The sequence below is a fragment of the Callospermophilus lateralis genome, chromosome 3 (assembly GCF_048772815.1).
Source record: "Callospermophilus lateralis isolate mCalLat2 chromosome 3, mCalLat2.hap1, whole genome shotgun sequence".
NCBI lineage: Eukaryota > Metazoa > Chordata > Mammalia > Rodentia > Sciuridae > Callospermophilus > Callospermophilus lateralis.
In genome coordinates, this window is record NC_135307.1 from 195,478,689 (window position 1) to 195,503,314 (window position 24,626).

The window sequence follows — 24,626 nt, forward strand, 5'->3', positions numbered from 1 at the left end:
AGGGCTGTTTGCAGGAAACCGAGTCTCCTGTAGGAAGGCAGATTTATCATTCAGATCCGTCATTAATTTCCCAATGATGCTCTCCCTGGCCATAAAAAAGACTTAGTGCTCTTCATGAAGGTTTTATTCCAGAGAAAATGGTCTTGGAACATGGTTTTCACCGACCTCTCTTGACCTTTGGCTTCCTACGTTATTATTATTAAGTCATAATGTTGCTTCCTGCCAACCTAACTCTTCCCTCTTTGTACTTCAGAAACCTAGTGATGCTTTTTGGTGTGGAGGACAAATCGGCACTCAGCCGCTGCCCGTGCTCCTGGCCTGTCCCTGTAGGGCTGCTTAGATGGCAGTCTTACATCATCTTTTACGAGTACATCAACTTATTTGCAATTAAGTTTATATTGTCTAATAAAATCTGGTGACATTTTAGCTTACAGTTTATGTCCCAGTAAAAGGCTCTGAATGTTATGGCCACGAGAATCCATGACACGGCCCCACATGAAGGTTCTATTTCTGGCCAGCAGCTGATGGTGTTCTCAGCAAGGGGACAGAGATGGAGGGAGTGGGGCCAGAGCTGTGGCCAACCCTGGGCGTGTTATCTTCTCTCTCCGGTTTGCCTCATAGAATTAAAAAATGCTCAGCACTTTCCAACATGAGAAAGGGAGAGGCGTGGAGATGCCCGCGGGCTGCGGGGCGGCAGCCAGCCTTCCTCGTGGACTCTCTGGTCCTTGGGAAATTACCTCTGTGCTTAGCTTGGGTTGCTCCCTTGGTGGCCACACAGGCTGCTACGTGAACACATAGCTCAGAGTCCTCGACTGGGGCAAGGTGGCAGTGCCGAGAGACACCTGTTTTCACACTTGGGATGAGTGATGCTGTCACGAGGGGGTGGGGCCAGGCCCACTGCAGGAATGATCCTGTCCAAAGTGTCCCCAGTCCTGACCCCAAGCCATTGGGAGGGAACTGAAGCCTTGAGAGGCCAGACCTGAGAGCTGTGGCGGCAGTGGTTACCCCTCCTCCTTGAGGCACCATGTGGCCCTGCCCCGCAGGGTGCAGACTGCTCTGAATGAAGGGCCTGCTGAGGTTGGGAGGAGTGGCTGGCCAGCACCCAGCCTGGCCTGGTGGGGCACACGGTCTGTGTTCAGCAAGCACAAGAGCAGAGGGTGCAGCGGGTTCTTGGAAAGGAGGCAACCAGCACTGGGAGCTACTGCTCGGTTTCCCTTGAGAAAGATGCGACCTGGAAGCCTCGTTTTCACATGGGAAGCATGTCCTTTGAGGATGGGGGAGGAGCCCAGTGCATTTGGAAGTGACCTTCCAGAACTCCTCAGGATTTATGACCCAAACTACACGAACAGGTGCTCCAAAAGAGCCACCAGGTGTGATATGCATGAAGTGTGGAATATTCCAAGACTCTGGCCTCCACAGAGCTCGTGGCTTTCAGAAATGAAGCCAGTTCGTGCATAAAATATCCCCTCTCTGAGCACGGCCATTTCCATGCTTCCCCTAGGGTGGGGATCAGGCTATAAAGTATTGTGGTTTTACCCGAGGATCTCCAGGCGGGGAAGGCGGCCCCTGTATTTATAGCCCTTCTCATCTCGGCTCCCGGCACACGCATTAATCTCCTGTGAAGTCTGAGCTCCGAGCGCCTCAGGAGATGTGCTAAACCCTCCCCTGGCGTTCTTCCACAGAGGATTTAAGAGACACCAGAGGATGGCACATTTATACTGAGTCTGCAGTTTCCTAAACATGAAGGAGATGAACAGCTCTCCGTCAGGAAACATGGGTCAGCGAGGAGCTTGAAATTGGATATTTGAGCTGAGACAGGAGAGAAACTTGAGTGGCCCCCTGGGGTGTGCTGGGTCCCTAGCTCCTTCCCAGCCCTGATGAGAAGCAGGTTAAGGTCAGGGAGTGTGGTCCTACTTGAATTAATGGAAAAGCCAAGTTGCACAGAGCGCTGGCTTTGGACTGTGCAGGGCGTAAGGGGGCTCAGAGACTCTGCTGCAGGCATAGGGAGTGCTGGGTAGGCACCCTGCCCTCCACTCCCCTCTGTCTTAAGATTTGATATCCCAAGTGAGACTTTTGTGGAGGAAACAACAAAACAAAACAAATCAAAGACTCTGCTGAGAATTCAAAGGAGGACGGGTTGCTGGTTAAAATGTTGACAGGAACTATTTTGAGGGAAAGACAGATCCATTTCCTCTGGGGAGCTGAAGAACCCGGGGAGAATGGAAAGCAGAGGTCTTTGTAGTAGAAGAGTCCTGGTTAAAATCTCAAGTCGAAGCACTGTTCGCCATCTCCTGACGGGAATTGTCAGTTTCTCATCTTTAAGGAAGAGGGGACAGTCATTCATACCTACCAGGACACCATGAGGGTTCTGCCCAGAGTGCTGTCTTGGTGGCAGCTGCACAGCAGTCCTGGAACTGGACCTCTAAACAAGCCGAGGAGCTTGGTGACGTGTGGCGGCCCTCAGGTGAGAGAAGCTCTTGGTCTCACTGGTGCCCTGGGAATCATTCCATACCCAGCATCATTTAGGGTTCTTTGGCAGCAGGTGATGGAAACCAGCTCTATTTTCAACAACAAAGGAATTCTCCTGAAATCTGCTGGGGTGGCAAGGACATGGCGAGGGCAGGAATGCTGGAGAACCAGATGTCACAGCAGAAAGGAGCCAGGGCAGCCCCCTTGAAAAGCAGAGCTGGAGTCACAAGCCTGGTGCTTGGGAGGGCAGAGCTCTTGGGCTGAGATGCAGTCACCCTGGCACAGTGGGGTGCAGGCAGTGCCCCAGGTGCTGTCGGGGAAGGGGGCCTGTGGGGAGCCGGCTGCTCAGTGCACCATGGAGGCTCTGTCCATCCTGAGCTTCCTGCCCCTTGCTGTCCAGGCCAATCCCATCTTGGATTGTCTTACTTAAAGCACCATCCTCTGCCAGCCAGATAAAAATTGCTGTCAGTCCAAGTCAGCTGCCCCAGCTTGTTTATCTGAAGTTAGGATTCTGCAGAAGCTTCGGCTGCCACTGCAAATATCCCTGTCATCAGGCAGGCAGGCAAGTGGCATATGCTACCGTCTTAGGGAGTTTGAGAGTCTTTCTAATGATGTACTCCAAAAACTTGGTCTTAGATCTCACAAGTTTCCGAGTTAACTAATAACCCAGTTCCCAGAAACACCATGAACAAATATTGATTCCCAGTGCCTTTCATAGCACGCTCTCAAGATGTGGGTTTTAGATGAAAACTGAATAAATTGGCGGTACGTATGATCTTATGCAAATGCCCAGCCCTCAATTGTTCTCACATGCAATGATAGCTTTAATATTCTGTGGGAAAGTTCCTTAGATTTATTTTCTTATTCTGCTATATGATATGAAGAAATCTAGAAAAAAATAAGCAAATAATACAGGCGCATTGGTTAATTAAAAAAAAAAGAAAGAAAAAAGCTAGCAAAGCAAAGAGAAACAGAACCTCTGAGTTTCATGCTTATGAAATATTTATTTGGTGGCAAAGAAGACACTGGAAGTCGGAAATGAACTTTGCAAAGTAATTACTTTTGATCCCTGCAAAATCTGTTCAAAGGCCTTCAGGTAAACAGGCTCTCTGATGGGTGGGAGGTGAACTGCAAAGCCACACTGTGCCTTTTAAAGGAAACCAGGAACGAATCAGAGGAGACACATTGTCTAGGGCCCTGGAAACTATTTGTGTGTGAAATTTCCTGGAGGATGCTCCTTGCAAGCAGGACAGGGATAAAAAAGGGAGGAAGATGAGCTATGAGAGCAAATGAGAAAAGGCACAGGCAGCAAGACAGAGGGCGGTCACCCTTCTTAAAGAGACTTTATGTAATGCAATGTATTTAAAGAGAGTATGTGCACTAATTTTGATAAAGATCCTTAAAATGACATTAAAATGGAAAGACTCAAACTACGCTTCTCCTGGGAAATGTCAGTAGTTATGTTACATTTGTTTTTCATTTTGTTCCAGTGCTCTGGTGAAAATAGCTCATCTTCAAAACCCCCAGAGTAGAAAAAAGAGGTTTCAGAGTGAGGAGAACATCTTTTGGTTGTGAATGAATCTGTGTCACACACGCAAGGACCAACCTCGGGGGGCTTAGTTCCCAGGGGTGTGCACCCCTCTCTTCTTGCAGTATATGATATGAAGCCTTTCTCAGAGGAGGCCAGGGCCGATTCCAAGTTGGTGATGTCACTCACCAACATCCCTATAGAGAACCAGCCAGGCCCCAAGTGAATACGTAGCTCAAACCCTGTAGGACTTGACTTCCCTGGCTGACCAGGTCCAGTTAGAGATGGCCTGATGGCCTCAGAGGATGTCTCAGGGCTATTCTAATGTTGTAAAATATTTAATGTATTTATTTAATTGAAAAATGAAGGTTGTATGTACTTATCATGCACAACATATTCTGAAATACACATCCATTGCAGAATGTCTAAGTTGAGCTGATTGGCATACGTGTACCTCATATGCTAATCATGAGGCCAGACCACCTGCAGTCTATTTCCTGTGTTTTTGGAGAATGTGGAGTGTGGTTGACTACAGCCACCAGGCTGCACCCCAGGGTGGCTTAGCAAGGCTCAGCAGCCATGCCCACAGGAAGGAAGGTGAACCCTCCACCCCATGGGATGCAACGTTGAGGTTAGTGGGCAGAAACGGGTTCCCTTCCTTTGAGAGTCGTTAAGGCAAGAGAATATTCTATAAATTCCCTGTATGCTGAGAGAGAGAGAGAGAGAGAGAGAGAGAGACAGAGGAAGAGAGAGAGAGAGAGAGAGAGAGAGAGAGAGAGAGAGAGACTCTGAACCTACCTCTCTCCTTTTATGACATCTCTAAAATGTTTTCTTATAGCTCGAATGTCATTTCCAGAGCCCTGTTCTTGATACCTTACTGAAACCCTGACTTTGGAAAAAGAGAGAGAGAGAGAGAGAGAGGGGAAGAAAACAATAAAATTCCCTTCCCTCCCTGGCTCAGAAGGCAAAGTGAAATCTACCACCATTTTTGAAAGCAAAGCCTGCCGTCTTCCCTCCCTCCCCCCTGGGATCTGCAGAACAGGGAGGAGGAGAGCAGAGATTCAGAACAGCAACGAAGGCCAAATCCCCCCACAGGGGGCTGGAGACTAACCCTGGCCTTTGTAAATGGAGAGATTTTGGATTTTGAGGGTGGGTTTTGAGCAGCCCAGACAAAGTGCTGGGGATGTTTCTTTGGGACGTCCAGTGGGCCAGACCTTCTGCCGCTGACCATGGAGGAGTGCTGGCCGGGGCGGAAGGTGAATCCAGCCCGAAGCAAATGCCCACCCAGCGCTGCTGCAGCAACCTGAGATCTGGCTTTGTGCACAGAGGGCTGCGGGAGCCCAGCAGGGGTAGTGCCGAGGAGCACAGACCTCAGACACAACTGGGAAGAGCGTGGGCCCAAAAGGACACAATGGTCTGTGGGATCCGGGTTTCCCTGAAAACTGTTGCACACTGAAAAGACAAGAGCAGAGCCGCAGGAGCCGCACAAGAGCACCTCAGTCTGGTGGAAATCCTCCTGGCTGGGCCACGGTGTGAAGCGTGTCCCCTGCTTCTCACTGGCTCCTGTCATCTGAGCAAACCGAGGCCTCTTGGCTGAGGGTTGGCCAACAGCCTTGGAGTCCGTGCATCTTCTTGGAGCCCCCACCTGCCACCTCCCTCCTCCCTGCCTTCCACCTGGGCCAAGGGGTCTCATGGGCACTTTGTTCCAAGACACTTTGGGCAAAAGCCATTTCCTCCAAGATAGAGTGATTCGCCTTCTCAGCTCGTTGCTTCGCGTGCTTTGTGAGATCCTGGTCTGCTTTTTGCCTGCACCCTTCTCTTCCTAAGGAAGTCAGAAAAAGGCCCATCCCCGGGGAATGTGACAGCACTGCTAAGTGACAGTGAGAAGTAATCGACACCCCTAGTCCTGCGTCTGCAACCTCCCACGTTTCCTGTCAAGCAGGTGTGCGCATGGATAATTCATAGCCGAGCTCCGCAGGCGGGTGGAGGAGCTGCTCCCAGGGTTGCCGCCTGGAACACGGGAACCAGGAGCTCACCCTAGAGGTGAGGGGTGAGGGTTTACAGCTGTGGAACTACTTGGCTGATGACCATTAGGGCTCTTAGGACCCCAGAGACACCCCAAGCCCAGCTTGCAGCAAGCCGGCTTCTGGGCCACTGATCTTCTCCGGAGCACTGCTGCAGCTTTCTGAACTTTATTCTTTTACCCAACAAGTGTTAAAGGAGCCTGCTGCACAGACGGACACGCCAGGGACTCCATCTGCCATCAGCCAGGACAAACATGTGTCGATGTCTTCCTTTGTCACTCAGAAGGAAGGAGGCCACAAGGTCAGCTGTGGCCTAGACTCCCAGCCCGTTGAGTGGGGAGGGCAGTCTATGGTGTGTGCACGTATCTATGCATGCTTACAGAGCCACAGAGAGTGAACCTTGGGGCCAGGAGGGCACTGGGCTGTCCTGGGAGATCCAGGAGTCAGGATGAGAAGGAGGAAGGCCCCCAGAACGAGTGGGTTCGGAGCTTACCTGGGGCAACTGGCTCCTTGGATTTGATGTCGGAGTGGAGCCTTTCCTGTTGCCGCCACCTACTTTGCAACACAGAGCATGCTTGCTGGTCTCAGAAGATGTGACCGAGCTCTTCTCATATGTGTGTGTTTGTGTGTGCCTGGGTGTGCATAAGAATGTGTGAGCATGCATCTGTGAGTGTTTGCATGAGGTGTGTTTGTGTTTGCACACGGATGTGTGGACGTGTCTATGCATGCTTACGAGCTGCATATGAGTGTATGGGCTTGTGCACATCTGTCCATCTATGCCTCCCATTCCAGTGTGTGTGCACGGGTGGTGCAGGAATGTGTGTGTTGGTGTGCATGCACACCTGTGTATGGGAATGCGTGTGTGTGTGTGTGTGTATGCACAATGCATTTGAGTGTGTGGACATGTGAGCAAGAGTGTGTGCATGTGTCTGCATGATGTGTGTGCTTGCCTGTGTGCACATGCAATTGCCATGAGCCTGAGCTGTGGCTGTTGCTCATGGGGTGGTTGCAGGCCAACTGCTCCACCCCACACCCCTTTGCCTTTGCTGTCCATGTCCCGTTGACTCGACACTCGTCCATTCCCCTGCCTCCCATGTCTGTTCTGGAGTCACATAGCCCTGGGGATGGGGTCTGGTCTCCCACCCAGGTTCACCTCCTCTTGGCTGTGATTCACTTCTGCTCTTTCCTCCCCTTAGTGCTTGCTGCTCCTGCCTCGTGGTTCAGTTGGTTGAGTGCATCTTCCCCGGCGAGGGGCCTTAGTCATGCTCATGCTGCGGCCCTCTTGGAGCGTGTTCGTTCCGGGTCTTCCCAAGGCACCCTGTTGACATCTCCTCATGGCCTCCTTCTGAGGAATGCGGTCACCATCTTCAGGGCTGGAAGCTGAGGGCCACAGACACGATGTAGCTTGCTCAGGGTAACGTCAGAGTCACTCCAAGATGAGGCGAGGACTTGACCAGGAGTTGGCTCCATGACCAGGGCCATGTCTGTCTGCTGTGCTGCCATACTGAGCGCAGCACCCTGCCAGGTACACAGGTGAGATCCCACACATACGGGCACCAGGGAGCCCAGCTGGTGGGTCTAAAGCTGAGTCTATTCTGTGTGTGGCCCTGGCAGGGATGCCCTGGAGGAAGCAGTCTGTGTTCAGGAAAGGAAAACAGGTCAGCACTGGCTTCCTCACAAAGCTCCCCTGCAGTGAGATACGGCGCATCGCATCGTTCCCTGGATGAGTTGGAGGCCCAGACCACTGGCCTGACTGCAAGCACTGAGGCCATCCAGGCCCGATGTGTCCTGGTGCTCTGCACCTCATACTGCGTTCTGATGTGAATGTCATTTGACACGTGAAGCAGGACTTGCCTGTGGTAGCTGTCCCAGGTCCACGATTAGTGGGCATTTATCTGCCATCTCCCTTGCCCTGTTCATTTATTTAACCAATAGTCCTGAGCTGAGCTCTATGGGAACCCCAGAGACAACGTGCATGCTCCCTGCAGTACAATCACCTTCGCCCTGAGAGGCCCACCCTCTGGAGGTCCTCCCAGCTTGCCATGAAGGGTCTCCTGCCAGGTCAGGTCTTGTGATTTGAGGTTCTTTTCTCTTGAAGGCAGGGCCTTGCTGTGACATGGCATGATCTCCTGCTCCCAGCTGGGGAGGGAGACGTTCTGCAGGTGGACGGTGAAGCAACCTGGGTAAGAATCGAGTTGTTTTAACAGCTCCCTGTACCTGTCTGCCCTGCCTCACCACCTCTAGGCCAGTCTGATGCTGAGCTTGGGGATGTCACGAGCAGCCGCTTTTTAAAATTTTCACTTTTGTTTAACTGCAAAGAGTATAAGTTAAATTTTGTTGAAGTAATAATTCACAGCACGTTTGTTTTACCATTGGAAGGTTTTTATCTCCTTATTCTGTCTTAGATAAGCATCAATAAGGAAGAATGGGTAGTAAAATGTTTTCTCCTTAAGATGGTGCCTGGGCACATTAAATGGGTCACGTTCTCAATGGGCCCAGATAGAATTTCCTCCACTTAATGTTCCTGCTCATTGGTTGTTATTTGGAAGAATAATGATGAGAATTTGAGAAGTCTTTCATATGGAACTTAAGAACTCATGTTTAATATTTATGGTGTGTAAAGGTCTAAATTGCATTTTCCAAAGTCAGGAAACAGGGGAATGTAGAAACTGAATCTGGGCATTGTTCAAAGCGTGAATCAAATCGGATGCTTTTCGTTAATTGCACGTTTCATGATGATTCAGGTTGAACCCAGAATAATGTGAATGCTCTGTCCTGCTTGCTGACTGGAACAGTGAATTTCACTTATTTTGAATTTTCTAAAATTCAGGATTGGGGTTCATCTGTGAGTACTTGGCACTGACATCAGTTAGCCCCTTTTCCCAGCTCACTTCATGGAGTCTGAGCTCTGAATTAAGGACTTCAAATCCTGTGTCCATTCCTTGAAAACCTCTGGCCTTGGAGTGCCTCATCAAGTGGGCCCTCAGTTTCTTCATCTGCCAAGTGGGGATAATGACCGCACGGTGTTCACGTGATTGGGGACTGTAGAGATCACTTACTGATGCACTTGTGTCTGGGTCTGACTGCTGCTGTGATTAGCTGGAGAGACCAGACTTACTGTAGCAAAGGCGTGCATCACAAAATGCTGTGTGACAGGACAGATGAGGTGAGCGGGAATATTTGCAAAATCGCTTCTTAGAGAGGTGGATGTGAGTGAGCTCTTGAGGAAGAGATGGCATTTAGGTGGGCAGAGGTCGTGGAGATGAGCGCAGCAGCACAGCAGGCAGACATGGTCCTGGTCATGGAGCGACGCAGGACGTGGGCAGGAGACAAAGCAAGGGAGGCATCAGGAGGCGAGTGGGCATTCTTGCCTGCATTCCTGTTCTGCAGGATGGCCCTTTTTCCTACCACGAGTTTGCATGTTTCCTGAGGCACAGGGTCCCCCTTCACCCACATTTTGAGCATGTTTTTCCAATCATTTGTGTTCTGGATACAGGACTCCAGTTGGAGAACAACACTGTGGTTCTAACTTAATCAGTGATTGGGGCATGCTGGCAAGTGGGTCAGTGGGAGGTGAGGGATGACCGCAGGTGAAGGCAGAGGGCGAAGGCCAGCAGTGTGCGGTTGCAGCAGGGGCTGGAAGAGCAGAGGCAGGGTGGGGGTGGGGTGCCGTCTTCAGAGCCTGTTTGTTATTCATAGAGGAAAGCAAAATTTTGCAGAAATAAGATAAATGTTCCATGCAATTGCACAAGTTTTCTTGTCAAATTAAAAACACGAACAGTGTCGCAGCAGTGCAAGAATTTTCTGCTTCTTGTGCCTCCTCCAGCAAAAAGGAGGAGGGGAGGGGATAAAAAAGGAAGGAGAAACAATCATGGCTCAGGCGAGGCTGTTTGTTGGCTTCACAAATTGGCAGATTCCGTTGGTGTGCCACGTGGAAGGCGGCCGGGAAGGTGTGAGACGGGGTGAGAGCGTCTGTGCCTGTGCTCAGCAGCAGGCCCCGAGCTCAGCGGTGCGCTTGCTTCTGTTCCACCACGGAGGCTAGGGAACTGTGGAGGGACCGACTAGCACCTAGCAGGGCACAAATCGGAGCACCTGGGCCTGTTCTGGTGACAGGCCAGGGAACCAGCCTAGAGAGCAGCACCTGCAGACGGTTCCTCCCCAGCTCAGTCTTGCACACAAGGTGTGCACTGCAGCTCAGTCAAGATACTTCAGCAGTAGGGAAAGGGGGCCTCACAGCATTGATGGCAGGATCGAGAGTGGGAGCCCCGGGGTGGGGTGTTGCTGGACGTCAGTGACCTGAAGAAAGCTGCTGGAACCTGCTGGGCAGGCCACTGCTGGCTGCCCAGTCGGTGGTCTGCAGGTTGAAGCAGGAGGCTGGCAGTGAACTGTGGGGCCAGGAAAGGGCCAGAAGGGCTTGGGCCTGCACAGGAGGAGGAATGGGAGATGATGCTCATCCTCTGCTTCTCATGTGAGCCACTGGTGTGTGGAATCCAAACCAGATCGAGCTAGTGAGGGATTCAGGAAAACGTGGCTCCTGGGCTTGCAGCCCCTGAGAACATCTGGCAAGCTGTCAGGGGGCATATTGGGGTGGTCTGGGTGCTGACATGCAGCAGCTGGCAGAGTCCCCCTCCTGGCTACTTGCATCCACACCCCCCTCCTGTCCATGTTTGATTTCCAAACAGCAGTCATAGACCCATCATCAAGCTTCCTCCCGCAACAGGGGAAATTGCTCACCTTCACTCCAAAACAGAGAGACCCCAGTTCTCGTCCCCACAGGTCCATCTCTAATGCCGGGCATCCCCTTTGTCCAGAAGAATCACCCTTGGCTGGACTTGGGTCTAAGGGCAGATTCCTAGGTTCGCCACCATCAGTACACCCTAGGAGAACAGAGGGACAGAGAGCAGGGACAGTTCAGCTGACAGGTAAAACCCCAGGACAGAGCCAACAGCTGTGCCAGGCACTGGCTCTCCTCAGGGCTGCGGTACCTGGAAACACCTTCTCCACCGCACTCCTCGCCCTGCTCTACAGCCTTGCAGCTCTCAAGGGGAGCCGCGGAGTCTCTGGAGGTCAGACAGCCCACGCCCGGGCCCTTCCAGCAACCACACTCCTCTCACAGGAGGCTGCAATGTGGGCAGAGCTCTCTGTTGTCCTGTGTGGCCAGGATGGAGAGGCCTCATGCTGTCCCTGGCCAGGTGACATACTGCTGTGGCCCCAGAGGCTCTGGCATCATCTTAGTCCCCTGCACCCAACAAACTGCTGTGGGTGGCAGTGGTCACAACTGACAGCCTCAGCTAGGGGCTGAAGGCCACGCTGGGCAGCTTTCCCAAGGCCATCTAAGGTGCTGTCCCTAGGAACCACAGCTGTCTGCCCTTGACCTCTGGAAAGAAGCCGAGCTCACCAAGTCTCCCTGTTAGGAGTTCGCCAGCCCTCTCCTGGAGACCCACGCCAGGTCCCTACCATGCACGGTGTGGATTTTTCTTTTGTATGTGTGTATAAGAAAAATACAGGGAATTGATTAAACTTAAAAAAAAAAAAACCTGAAATGGCTGTGTTTGTGGCTCAGTAGTAGAGCGCTTGTCTACCTTGTGTGAGGTACTGGGTTCGATCCTCAGCACCACATAAAATAAACAAACAAATAAATAAAAATAAAGTTATCATATTGAAAAACCCAAAAAACTCAAAATGGATTAAGGACTAAAGCCATGAAACTTCTAGAAAAAAAATTGGTACAATATCTTTGGAATCTAGGGATAGGTTAAAAATTCTTTGATTCGAACCAAATTTGTGATCCATACAAGAAAAATAAAAACCAAATAAATAAACAAAAGTACCGATATAATGGGCTGCACCCAAATTAAACACAGTGGCTTCTGCAAAAGCCCACGGAGGAGGGTGAAAAGGGAGGTACAGACTGAGGGAGTTTCTCAACTGTGTGTCCAGTAGATGGTTAGAATATTTAAAGAATCCTCAAAACTCAAACAGTAAAACCCCCGAATAGGAAGTCAGCAAAGGCAGACCTGGTGCTGAGGAGGAAACAAGGCTGGTCAATCAGCACATGAGGATTGTAACGTGAGGCACTTGAGAATGTCAACTGAAGCCACAATGCACACCTGTGGGAATGGCCCAAACCAATGGAAGTGACAGGGCCAAGGCCGGGGGGTGCACAGAAGCTGTGGCCCTGCATGGCTGGGGCTGGGCCATGCTAGACAGTCACCTCTCCGAAAGCCGCTTGGCAGTTTGTCATGAAGCAAATATGCAAATTGCAGACAATCCAGTAATTGTGCTCCTGGGCATTTATCCCAGAGAAAGGAAAACTTATGCTCATACAGAAACCTGAATGTGAATGTTTATAGCAGCTTTATTCATAATAACCCCAACTGGGAGCAGCCCCTGTGTCCTTCAGTGGACTGTGTTTGAGCAGACTGTGATACCCTTACCGTGGATACTGCTCAGTAGCTAAATGGAACAAATGCATATAAATTTTGGGGAATCTTATGGGAGGAATCCCCGAAAGTCACATGCTTCCTGTGTGTAATCCCTTTTTTGTGGCATTCTTCACATAAAAATTTTTTATGTGAAGGGAGGAGTGGGTATGTAGGGAGGAGTGGGTGAGAGATGGGTTTGGCCACCGCAGAGAAGCAGGGTGTGAGGAACGGACATCACAAGTGGGTGCACTGTGTCAAGGTCACTTTTCTGCTTGCGTTTTTGCCTCTGGTTTTGAGGGACCTTACTGCTGGAGAATATGCATATGGCGCCCATGGAGTCTCTCCATATTGCTCCTCCCGGCTGCTTAGAAATCTATGATCATCCCCCTCCATCAGAAAACATTTGTTTTAGAAAGGGTTTCATTTCAGAAAGGCTGGTGAGGCAGGGGTGAGAGTGGTGGCCCAGAGTGGCCCCAGTGTCTCATGTCCTCGGCTGTGAAGTGACCCGGCAGCAGAGTGAGCACGGCAGCAGACTCTGGCCCGACGGGTGGAGGAATGGGTGGTCAGGGAGGCTCTGGCCAGTTCCACCTGGACAGGGGTCTCCAGTGTTATCCCCCAACACACACAAGATCGTTGGTGGTCTGCCTCCAGTTTTATACTTGTTAAGTTTAAATTTTTTTGACGCTATAAGTAAAAAGTAGATATAAGGAAATAAAAAGTGAATTTTTAATTGTCTAAACAATGACTACTGGTGATTACAATGATTTTATATTCTGCTGCCTTTATTCACTAACTATTAATTACATTTCTTTATTGGTTTTTTTTTTGTTGTTGTTGTTATTTTAGTTGTAGATGGACACAATACTTTTATTTATTTATTTTTATGTGGTGCTGAGAATTGAACCCAGTGCCTCACACGTGCTAGGTGAGTGCTCTACCACTGGGCCACAACCCCTTGGATATTTTTAATGAAAAGCTTTATGTGAAAATAATAGTGTAGATAGTGGGAATACAAATTTATGTAGCTTTCTTGAAACATAATGTGACAACATAAATCAAAGAACTGAAAACAATGACCCCCAAAGTCCCTTAGCCCAGCCATCCGACTTCGATGAATTCATCCCAGGAGAATAATTGGACAGGTGTGCAAAGATGTGTGTGCAAGGTTATTAATGGTATTGTTGATGGCGGTGAAAAATGAAAATAAGCAGAATATCTAAAACAAATAAAAACACCAGCTGGTGGTGCCTGAAACGGTGAGAAGAAGAAAAGGCTGGAGAGGACCCTGCTCTACGTGTGCTGTGGGGAGGTGCTTCCAGATGACGAGGCTAGTCGCTGGGTCACAGGCGGGCGTGCAGGACGAGTCCTTGTGAAACGTCAGGGCTCTGTGTGGGGGCAAGGTTGTGATTGGAAAGCGAAAAGACCCAAACCCTGACTGGCTTACGTGTGTGCAGGAGAATTCAGGTAATTGTGAATTTTAAGAAATGCAACCCTGTGGCATTGGTGATTATTTTCCATGATCACTAATGTGAATAAAAATAACCCAATCTCCTGAGTTATTGTTACAGGAAATTTTTTTTGTGTTATCATCTGTATTTTCCAATTTTTACTTCATGGACAATTGGAATAAAAACAGCAACATTTAGTTTAAATGTGACTAGGGAAGGCAATCTACTTCTGAGTGCAGAATGAGCTGCATTGCCAACATCTAGACACGAGCAAGTGGTGGTGGTGGGACACCATGCAGAACAGGCTGGGGTTTGGTCCTGAGAGATGGGTGTGGAGCTAGGCCAAGAAGACATTGCCCGCAGCCTTTGAGGGCAGGGAGCATGCCCGCCTGTTTCCTGCCTGCCTCCCGTGCCTGGCTCAGTGCCCGGCACTCCACAGTGTCGTCCAGTGGATAAAGTACCCCGAGTCATTAACTCGGAAGGAGCTCCGCTGTCTTGCTGGAGGTGGTCTTTGTGTTGGGCCAGCAGCTGTGGATGTGGAGCTGTGGCTGTGGCTCCCAGGAGAGCGAGAGGTGGACAGCAGAGGGGGACCCCTGGGGGCCTCAGCAGAAAAAGAGCTCTTTGGAGAGAAAATATTCATACCAAGCTGGTGGGAGGAGTCACCACCAGGCCTGGGGTGAGCCGGGGGTGGGGGGCACGTTCTAGTGGGAAGCCAAGAGTGAACAAAGACCCCGAGGCAGAAGCAGCTTCAGGGCCAGGCATTGGCGAGTGGGGTGAGGGTGTAGGCTGGGATGGGTGGGTGGGACTTTGAGAGCTCCCCAGAGGTGGATGTAGGCAGGTATCACCGGAAGCTGTTGGAGGATTAAAAACAAAAACAAAACAAAACAAAAAAACTTTTATTTTTAGAAAAGTTTTAGAATTACAGAAAAGTCACGGATACAGTGACCTCTTGCCCAGGTCCCCCCACTGATAGTGTCTCAGATTTCTACGGTGTGCTTGCCAGTTAAGAAATTAACAGAGGCACAGCCTGTCAATCAAACCCCAGGTTATTCTGATTTCTCTAATGTCTTTTTTTTTTTTTTTGCCTCAGAATTGCAGCCAGGGTCCCCCATGGTGTTTCACTGTCTGTTTCCGTAGGCTCCCCTGGGCAGTGTCATTGTCCCAGACTCCCTGTTCCTGATGACCTTTATGGTTTCCAGCACTCTGTCCAGATGCCCTGGGTGTGAATTTGTGTGATGCGGCTCCTATGCTTAGGTGGGGTGATGGGTTTCTGGGGGGATGAGCACACAGGAGTGAAGAGCCTTCTTGGTCATGTCGGGGTGCCTGCTGTCCACCTGGTGCACCAGTGACATGGAACTTGGTCAGCTGGGCAAATACTGAGGGACTGTGTATGGGAGGTGACGCAGGCTGGTCAGCCTTGACCTGGTGCTCTTGGGCCAAGTGAGCTGGCGGAGTGGGCCCAGCAGCAGAAGGCAGAGGGTGGCCAGCTGGACCTGAGAGGCGTATAGGGTGGGATGGACCGCATGCCCACTGTGGAGTGCGTGGGCCACCTCAGTAGATTCTAGGTCTGGCCTCAGAGCTTCCTTGAAGAGAACTTTACCAAAAAAAGCAAAACCCCAAACAAAACCTACAAGCGGATTCCCTGTGATGGAAGGGAGACACTGAACCCACGGTTACTGGTGGCTCCCAGCTCCCCTAAACCCCCGGGACAGCTAGGGGCAGAGCTAGTGATGGGCAAGGTGGAGGGTGTGTGAACCTTGGGTTCCCCAGACAGAGGCTCAGAGGAGGCCCTTCATTCAGGTAGGAAACCTCTACCTGGGTCAGGTGGGCAGAGAAGGTGTGAGGAGGAAGTGCAGGTGCAAGTCTCCTGCCCGCGGCTGCTCATCTGGCCCTGTGTGGGAAGAGGCCTCAGAGTCCCTCCAGATGTAAAGGTGGACACCGTCCACCTCGGCTCTGGGCTTGCATTCCTCTCCTCCTGTCTCATGGAGTAACACAGGCAGGGACTGCAGAGGACGTGGTGGGGACAGGGGACCTAACTTGGAGTCTGGCCACTGGTGTGTGCTCATTTCCTTAACTGAACTTGAACAGCTGTCTCCAGGGCCCACGTTCCTCATTTGCTCAAGGAGTTTTGCAACCTCAACCAAAAAACAGAGCTTTGGCCAACCTCTGGTGCCAGACAGAGGAAGATAATGGCCGCACATGATGGCCCAAGAGGAAACCTTGTCCAGTGTTTAATGTGCAACAACGTTTTGCGGCCGTGCCTTCTTTCGGGCCAGATGGGGTTTCTCTGCGGGGGGGTTCCAGTTTGCTGACGACATCACTGAAGTCCTGGCCTCCTCTGAAGCTGCCTTCATTGCACAGCAGACCCTGCATGAGTCCCCGACTTGCCCAGCTGAGGTGCAGCTCTCCCAGCTCCCTTGGGAATGCCTGTCCAGCTCCCTCCTGCTCCTGACCCTAACCCCTCGCCCCGAGTGCAGGTGTCCGACACACATTGTGCTCCGTCCCACGACAAAGACCCGGCATGGCTTCACTCACCAGGGCTCCCAACCTCTGGGCTTCTCTGGCCAGTGGAACTGGAGATAGCTGAGTGGAGGGCGTGTTCTGGCCCCGCCCCAGATCTTCTCCATCAGAAACAAGGATCTGAATCACTTTCCCCTTTAACTCTGGAGCCCAGTGGCTGAGTCCAGCTCCCTCCCTCATGCTCAACTCCCAGGGTGCTCCGTGAATCGGCCTCTCTGTGAGGACAGGCTCTACGGCCCTTCTCCTGTCTGAAGGACGCGGGTTAAACATGGATTCTGGGAGTGTCCATGAAGGGGCTTCCCAATGAGGTCAGCATTTGAATTCCTGGACTCGCTGAGCAGATGGACTTCTCCAACCAGTCTGGGAGGGCCTGAGCAGGGCGCGATGCCGTGGGGTGGGGGGACCTGCCCCTCTACTGCCCCTTGCTTGAGCCGGGGTGTCATCGCGTCTTGTCAGAGTAGCATTTATGCTGTTGGCTCTCATGGTCTCGGACCTTTGAACCTGGGTGGACCCACACCAGGCCTCTCCTGGGTCTCTGGCCTCCAGAGGACAGGTTGCAAGCTCCTCAGCCTCTGCGTCACGAGAGCCAAGTTCTCTTTCCCCGGGTTCTGTTTCCTCTTTCTCTGGGGGCTGTGACTAAATACAGCCCCTTGAAGAACCTGGGACGTGGGCCTGATTTACATGATGGCTTGCCGTCTGGGTGGAGTGCTCCGCCTCGTGGGTGCCAGGCATGGGTGTGTGGCCTGGATGGTCAGCATATGGTGGCTGGCTCCACTTTTCCAGCCGGAGCGCGAGTCTCTTCTGGGTAAGTTCTGGGGTCGCTGCTGAGTCCCAGTGACCCAGTCTAGGGCGCCTCTGGTCTAGCTGAGAGGGCGTCTCCCTGGGAAACCTGTTTATGTTCCGGTGGCATAGGATAGCCTTTCCAAGTGATGAAAACCACGGTGACAATAAGGCCATTGTGTTCAGGGCCTGCCAGAGGCTGACTCTGCCCAGGCACTGTCTGCCTCATTTCAGCTTGGACTTCGCACACCCAGTGGACAGACGGCCATTCCACAGACGGCCGTGAAGTTTGAGAAAGCCTGTCAGGCAGGGGGCCTCACAGCAGAGGCCTGCTAACTACTGGAGGGTGTCAGGACCCTGATGCTGGGGGAGGGACTTGGGCCAAGCCATCAGAGTGCTCCCCAGGGGACAGACAGCTCCACCTGCGCCAGAGGCTGGCCATCTTAGAGCTAGACAGCAGGATGACAGCAGACGTGGTCCCTTAGATCCGAGATGTCCAGGGCTGCCTGACGCTTCCTTCACCTCGGTCAGCTTCAGGACAAGTCGGCCAGCTCCAGTGATCCTCTCCAGTGCGTCTGTCTGGGAGCAACACGATTCTGTCCTTGAGGGGCCCAGAGCTCTCAGCTGTCACCTGAGCTGATGAGGCTGGGACAGACTCACATGTGTGTGCTCCGGCTTTGTCCTCATCGCGTCCACTACCCTGTGCTCCTCTAGTAATCGAGCCCCTCCACATATGTAGGCATGTACGCCCCAAGTGTTCATGACCTCTACCTGATACCGTGTTAATATTTGATAGCAGCCCTAAAAATCAAACCTAAATAATTGTACTCACCAAATCAAGATGGTGTGATATTGCCAGTCAGACCAAGGCGGCTCATCCTCAGTGTGTGTCGTGTGAACCCACAAATCAGGCAGCATGTCAAAGAGGCAGCCACCCCCTCTCATTGCTCCCCCGAATAATGAAACGCTGCTCTTCTCCACGGGCAAAGATCTGTCTCCGTGTTCTATCGATTATGCTCCTTCCAGCCTGGACCCACACACCTGCAGGTCCCTGGTACCCGGACAGGAATGCAAGAACACAGGAGGCAGACCTGGGGGAGGGCTGGGGTGCCACCATGGGCAGCCTTTCTGGGCCCCAGGCAAAGGTCAGGCCAGGACTGGCTGAATTCAGCACTGCAGGTGGGAAGTCTGAGGTGGCAGGAAAGATGCCGTCCTCTAGGGCAAGAGCCCTTTCCCACCGCACCATGGCCACCATGTCCTGAGTGCAGACGTGGGGGACCAAGCAAAGAGGGGTCTCCAGTCTGTGTTGGGTTGAGAAACAAAAGGAACTGAATATAGAATGAGATTGCTACACCAAGACTCAGTCCTAGGTTTTCTGATTTAATTTTCCATAAATTTCATTGTCATCAAAGCTCTGAGCACAGAATTTGGGGATACAGCCCCAGTGACAGCATCCACTCTTTAAAAAATACCTTGTTGGGCTGGGGATGTGGCTCAGTGCTAGAGCACTTGCCTAGCATGTATGAGGCCCTGGGATCAGGCCCCAGCACCAAACAACTAAAATTTAAATACATATATTTGTTGAATCAACTAAGTACTGGGTATTCCGGATCAGGACCGAGGCTGGTATTGTGATACCCTGGTATGATAGTGCTCAGAGTCTAATGGGGTGGCTGGTGAAGAATACTTAGTTTTCAATGACCTAGTGACAACAGAAAAGCTACATTTATCTAACCCAAAGCTACTTTTTAGAATCATTGTAGTTATTAGGATAAATATTAAAATAGTTATAAATAAGTGAGAAATGATATTATTTTTATGAAATTAAGCAGAGGTTTTCACATATCTTTTAGCTTTGTAAGAGGAAACAAAACTCAGGTGTATAGTAAAGAAAGAATTCCTCCGTCGGGTATGGAAATGGAGATACCTGGGGAGGCATCCTGTGCAGGGTGAGGTGGGGGCAGACGCAGGATGCAAAAGCCCTGAGTGAGCAGGTTTTCCGCCACCACGCAGAGCCCTGCAGCCCTGTTGTCAGCACAGGGTCCCACGCGGCCTTCTCCCCGGCTGCCTCCATGCTATTCGCTCACCCACCATGGGCCCCTGGACTCCACTTTCCAGCCGCCCCTGAGCGCTGCCCTGTGCCTGTGCTGATTTCCAGCCTCTGGTCAGGCAGAACCTCAAGACCTCCCGTCCCTTGGAGGTCAGTTTCTAGCAAGAGGGGAGAATAAAGGTCACATCGTGACTGGTGCTGCTGGCTATGAAACATATCCTGTGACTTTCTTGTCCTCCTTCAACCAGAGGGAACAATGTCCCTTTGTCCTTCTCCCTCTCGTAGTTTCTGCCATGCATCATGTAATAAGATTTCAGAGCACTCAAGAAGCAGAGGAAATACATAAAAGGCACCACCACAGTGTCACGGTGCTGGCCGGCTGCTTCGCTGTGACCCCCGGGTTTTCTCCCAGTGCCATTCCTTGTGAGCTAGCTGCCGTCATGCTTGGGAGATTCTGACCATGGGTTTTCACTGGATAGACCTAAGACTTTAATGGGCAGGTGGCTGGTGTTCTTCCCAGGCCACTAACCACTGAGCAGCCGTGTTGGCTCACAGAGCTGCCCCCTGACACCTGTCTTGCCTCCACTGGCAATGCCCCCCCGCAGAGGACGTCACCCCTTCTGCTGAGAACAATGCTACGAGGACAGATTTCCACTCGTCCAGCTGCTGGGCCCAGAGACACAACGTCTGTGATAGCCCTCACACGGGCCTGCTGGTGCCTTCCGAGAGCTTACTACTCCCTTTTCTAGTTTGCCAGATGCTTCCGGAAATATATGAGAACGCCAGCTTCATTCCACTGCTGCCAGCCCTAGGAATGCATTTTAATGCGAGTTTCATAGGCGAGAGGGACTCGCTGTGTGTTTTAACCTCTGTTCTTCACGTGGTCGTCAGCGGGACACTGCACTCCCCCGGAGAGGGCAGGGCCGCTGTCTCCAAGGGACCCCAGCAGCAGCTGCTCTGTTCCTGCTCCTACAGGAAGCCACCCCTCAACACCCCTGATGTCACAGATAGCCTCTGTGTTGATGCCCGAGTGCCTGCCTTGTCACCCCAGGATCACATGCCCCTCTGTGTCCCCTCACTGGACCTCCAGCTCTGCGGGCCAGGGCATGTCACTCTGTCCATCTCCTGCCTAGTCCTAGTTGGCTTGACAGAGGGAAGGAGAGAGACCAGCCAGCCCCGGGTTCCCCTCAGGCCTGATGTCCCCTGGAGTTCTCATCCTCTAAACCGTGGTGCTCACGCTTCAGCAGGAATCTGCTTGAGAGACAGGTCCAGATGCAGACTGCTGGCCGCCATGGAGGTCCTGTCGTTATAGGCCACGCTATATGGGCAATGACCAACAGACTCCACGTTGCCCTGAGTCTCCACGCCGTGTAAGAAAGGCTTCTCCCATGGAAAGCCCTCCTCTGCACCCATCAACAGTGGCTTAGCACAGCACGTTTGACAACACAAAACGGCAATTCTTATACAATGTAAAAGTGTCCTCTCTTTGGTTCCTGTTTTTCTTGGACAATGTGCCCTGTCAGAGAGTGATGGTCTAGATGTTAGTGACCAGGGACGTTTTGGCCCACTCCCTTTTCTGCTTACGATTTTAGATCTCATGTCATTTGTTTATGGTTTTGAATCATAGCAACAGCCACTTATGCTTTAATCTGTTTTGGACTATAAAAGGTATGCTCAAGCCCAGGAGGGGTCCGAGGGTGGAGACTGGCCGCCTGCCCCTTAGCCGGCCAGCTGCTGGATCCAGACCACTGGCTGGTGAATAAAGGTTCCCTTCCTGCTTGAAGATCGACTTGGTGATTTATCGCGATCTCATTTTAGCACTGCCTGGAGCCTTGCCTTTCTGATCTGTCCCAGGTGTCCCTGATATCTCTGGTCTGGGGCTTGAGAGCCACTGCTCCAGGCTGAAATGACAACGGTGGCCTTGTGTAGGACGTGTCCCCGTGCCGGGTGCTGAGCACTGCACCCCTGCCAGCTGCAGAGCAGTCTTTCTAAGGAGCTGTTGCAGCCTTGACTTCTGAGCTGAGTCCTGCCAGGGTGAGAGGTGCAGCCTGTGTCGGGGACCTTCTCCGGTGGCCGGCGGATCCAAGCCTACCATCAGATTGCACAGGCCGCCCTCAGGTGGTGCGAGGCCTCCTGCCAGATGCCTGGTCTCCTCTGGGTGCTGGTGACGCTGTCCCTGAGCCCTGCTTCTCATGTGCTCTGGGCCCCCAGCTGCACTGCTGCAGTTTTACACAGTTACCTTTAGAGATCATAAGGAGGAGAAATGAAAGACCACGTCCTGCCTTCACCGATTCTTCTGGGTGCCTTCCCATCCCTCTGTGGATCTGGTTTCTGCTTCTTCCACCCTGGAGACACCCTGCAGAGTCTGAGAAAGTCTTAATTTGTGCTTTAATTTGAGGGATTTTTCTATATTTAAAAAGCAAGGTTTTTTTTTTTCCTTTCAACCCTAAATGTGTCTCTCCATTCTCCTGCTGAGATTCTCGTCTTTGCTCCTGTGTAGCGAAGGGGCTTCTCCCCGCCTCTCTCGTTTCAGGATTCTCTCTTGTGGTTGAAGTCCCAGGTTTTGCTGGCTTTTGTGTTGATCTGCTTGCTGGGTCTTGGGCTCGGTGTCTGTCATTATTTCCAGAATGTGCTCAGCCATTTCAACATTTCTCTGTTCTCTCTCCTCCTGATGCCAGTGGCTTGCAGGTCAGACCTCCCCAGAGTGTCCCCCAACTCCTGGGCGTCCTGTTGGGCCTTCCTCATTCTCTGCTTGTGTCTGGGTTCCTGAGTGCCCCTGGCGCGTGGTCAGGCTCACCAGTTTTCCCCCCACCTGTCCTCACTCAGGACGTCACAGCCATTCCTGTCTCTTCAGCCCTCTCCTTGGGGTTCTTTCCCGGTATCCCCACTGATCTGCCCCTGCTACCTCTTGTTCCTGCAGCCACTGCCTTATGAGCCCTGCTCGTTCCCTGCCTGGGGCTTCAGAGTGGCAGGAATTGTGCTCTGTAGCCTGTGGTGTGAGGAATTAGTGAACTAGGCTCAGAGGGGGGCTGTGCTCAGTGTGTGCTGAGGCTACAGGAGCCGGGGCCCAAATTCCTCTAGCCCCCTGCTTCCTTCTCCCTGCTTGCACTTCCCAGGTCCTCCCCAGAGTCCAGCCATGGTGCCCTCCATGGTGACCACTGAGCCTGTTGGATTGGAGAGTGGGGAGCAGGTGCCAGATCTTCAGATGAGATGGTGGTCTTCCAGTGGTCTTCACCAGTGTCCCCATCCCTAGGTGAGCTGGGAAGGCAGTGAGGATGAGAGATGCCCTTCCCAGTGGGGAGGAGGCCCTGGCAAGGCCTTTCCCTGGAGAAGGGGCCAGGCCTGATTCATGAGCCTGGAGGGGTCTTTGGGGATCACCATGAGTACACAGGAGTTCCTGAGATAAAGCCCAAACACATGGTGTCCCCAAGTCTGCAGCCCAGGACTTCCTCATCTCCCACATGCAGTAACCTGTCAGCACCTCCCTAACGCCCGAGGAGCTCAGGTGTCCAGCTGCTCCTGCTTCAGGGTCACCAAGCTCTGGGGACACTCTGGACTCAGCCAGATTTTAGGTGTTTGTCAACACATGGTCAAAAGACAAAATCACTGAGACTTTAAAGAGTAAGTGGCTTTTGCTTGGGATTCTGGACTGGAGCAAAGCCCCAGTCCATGAAGGAGCATTCTCGAGAGCCCAGCAGAAGAGGCTACCTCACAGGCACAGAAGGCCGGAGGACACAGAAATGACTGGAGATGGGCGTTTCCTACAGGGAGGGACTTTCCTTTTAGTGTTGAGACAGGAGACTTGGGTGCTGGTGCCCCTGCCTTATAGGACACTGGCCTGTCCCTGGCTCAGTGTGGTGACTTGGCTCTTGGCACAGGAGGCTCCTCTCTGCGGGGTTCTGCTTGTACCTCCCGCATGCTCTGGGTGGCCCAGTGATGCCAGCTCTTCAAGAGGTTCCAGAAAAGCCTTGCTGACTTTCAGGTTCCCCAGCTGTTTCTTCCTGGGAGGCGTGGGGCACGACTTCCATGCTCCCTGTGTGTGAGAACGTGAGGCTTGAACCCTTCCTTGTAAGTGAAGAGCCGATGCCCACCTTCGCGACTGCTCTGAGCGCGTCACCTGTGGACCCTCTCCCAGGATCATGTATGTGCTCTGTCGTCGGCATTTTCCACTTGAACAAGAGGCTCCCGGTTTTCTTCCAAGAAATGTCCATGCTCTTCTGCATTACCTCACAGGGGCTGGTGGGCGGGTAGGTGAGGGGGCAAAGGTCAGAGGAAGTGGGGAGGAGGCACTGTTGCGATCGCGCCCCTGACATTTTCAGATTATGTAAAGGGCTGATTTCGAGCCCTTAGGTTCCATGCCATGACGAATGCTCAGGAAGGACTTAGGCCACATGCTGTCTTAAAGCACTTCAACACCAATGGGTCTGAGAATTGCCTTTGCTCACGTGGGGTCGAGAGACATTTTCAAGACAGTAATAAGGATTTTGTCCCACTGCGCCTTCCCCTCCTGGCAGCCGCACCCCAGGATCGATGCTGTGGCCTTGCTAATGTTTGCAAGCTGCAAATTACACGCAGGTTGTTGAAAACAGTGCCTGGGGCCTTTATCAACCTGCTAGCGCTTATTCACGCTTCCTTCTGTTCAGAGAAATAAAACAATTAAACTGTTTATCTGTTTATCTGTGAGGTTGGACACGACATCACCCGGGCTCTGTGCTGTGCGGGTCACCACCAGGTCCCAAGAACACAAGGCTCTCCTGACCCTGCTGGTCCAGGGGGAGGGTGACCCCATGGTAGGGTTTGAGACAAGTCCTCTCCTTTCCCCTGAGTCATGAGCTAGGAGTGTGAGGGGGGGGCAGAAATCTTCAATTGATTTATCTAAACAACCCCATGCAGCGAGAAGACAGGGGACCGCGGGGCTTTGGAGCCCAGAGGTTCTCAGGAAGAAAGAGAAGGCCATGCCAAAGGTATGAACTCAATGGAACTCCCATGGGACAGCCACAGCTTCCAGGTACAACACTGGAAACACTGGGGACATCAGAGATTCCCGTAGGACCGTGTGGCTTTCTAGCCAGGGAGAATCTCTTTTGACCAGTTGTCTGGTGAAACAAACCCAAATATGCTTCCCAGGATAAGTCATAGGAGCAGGTCACCTTGGGACAGTCTTGGTCTTCTCCCCCTCAGTCCCCTACCAGCCAGTGACTAAGGCCTGGTCCAGAGAGCAGCCGTGGAAAGCCACACAAACTCACCTTCAGTGCGTCTGACGACTGTACTTTGGAAGGAATAAATGATTCAAAGTATTATTGCATATTCTGTTCTGCTCAACTGTTTGAGTGATCTATACATTTAGACATCACACGAGTCCAGATCAGAGCATCGGTGACC